Consider the following 1,357-nt stretch of genomic DNA (forward strand, 5'->3'; position numbering starts at 1 on the left):
GTTGTATTCAGAAAGAATAAACCACTTTTGTTTGAGAAAGGACTTGTATCGCTAAAGTTTCTTCGGAAAGAATTTTTACGGAATATTAACTAACGACCAATTCTGAGCGAAAACAAAATCAAAACTAGATGAATATGAGTTGAATCAGAACCAAAGCTATAGATATATATTTAAGTATCAATGTATGACATTTACGAATTTCTATAATTTTTTTACATCATTAATGTATACTTAAAGGTTAGGAGAACCTTTTAGGCTCCCCAGTGGCTCAGTGCTAAAAATAAGGGTTCGATATTTATGGTGGGCACAGCGTAGTTGTTTACACTTAAACACAAACAAAGAAAGAATATTTCAGCACCTACAAAGTGAAAACTAAACAATGTATGTGGTTAAAAGAACATTACAAAATTATTTAGTTCTTAAAGGTATCGCCAAGCTTCTGAACATAATAAGTTATAGGAAAGGAAATAACGTTATTATAAAATATTAAATCCTAACGTTCTGCTCCCCCCCCCCAAAAAATAAATATGACATGATTCCAACCAACAACTGGACAAGATTTGTTTCGAATGTATAAACTCATTTCTTTGAACCGGAATGAGTCTAATCTCTCTTTATATATAGCATAAAAATCTGTTTGTCTATTATCTAACTACTTCTAGATCGCTGGGCCAATCTCAAACAAACTTTGTGGGATGATAGTGACATATTAATGTCAGGTTCATAACATACTCCAGCCCCTCATTGCTGTTATTGAGCATTTATTATCTTTGACGTTAGTTAACGTTAACTATATTCATAGATGGCGCCATGTCCTTACACACACACACACAATTTATTAAATTTTCTGTAGCGCAACATACTCACAGTGTGGGGGGATAGTACACAAACGTCTTATATATATATATCAGAAATAGCACTAGCACCCTCTACGAAGGAATTCAATGAAAAAATGGCCACCATTATTACAATAATACATAAACTCAGCTGAAGTTTCTACTCCAACAGTCACAATAGGGTTGATATGAAGAGCCGTTTCTTGAGTTATACCCACTTTCTTTGAACTTCGGCACTTCTGCGGCCAAAGACTTTTGATTAATTAATCACGTGGAATAAAATGGAAGTACATTAAAAGCTGGGTGTTGAAAAATGGTAATAGAAAGTATACGTACCACCACTCTTTAGACGCTACCTCTTCCTACAAAGTCACCCAGACCATCGCACAGTGTATACCATGTTTTAGTACATACATATTGAGTTCTTAAAGCGTATACAAAAGTTTTGGTGCTGTAATAATGTATACTGTAAAAATATGCTATGTTATAAATAAATTATGTAAAAGTTAGGATTCTTGTGT

Source organism: Limulus polyphemus, unplaced genomic scaffold (genome assembly GCF_000517525.1).
Source record: "Limulus polyphemus unplaced genomic scaffold, Limulus_polyphemus-2.1.2 Scaffold5889, whole genome shotgun sequence".
NCBI lineage: Eukaryota > Metazoa > Arthropoda > Merostomata > Xiphosura > Limulidae > Limulus > Limulus polyphemus.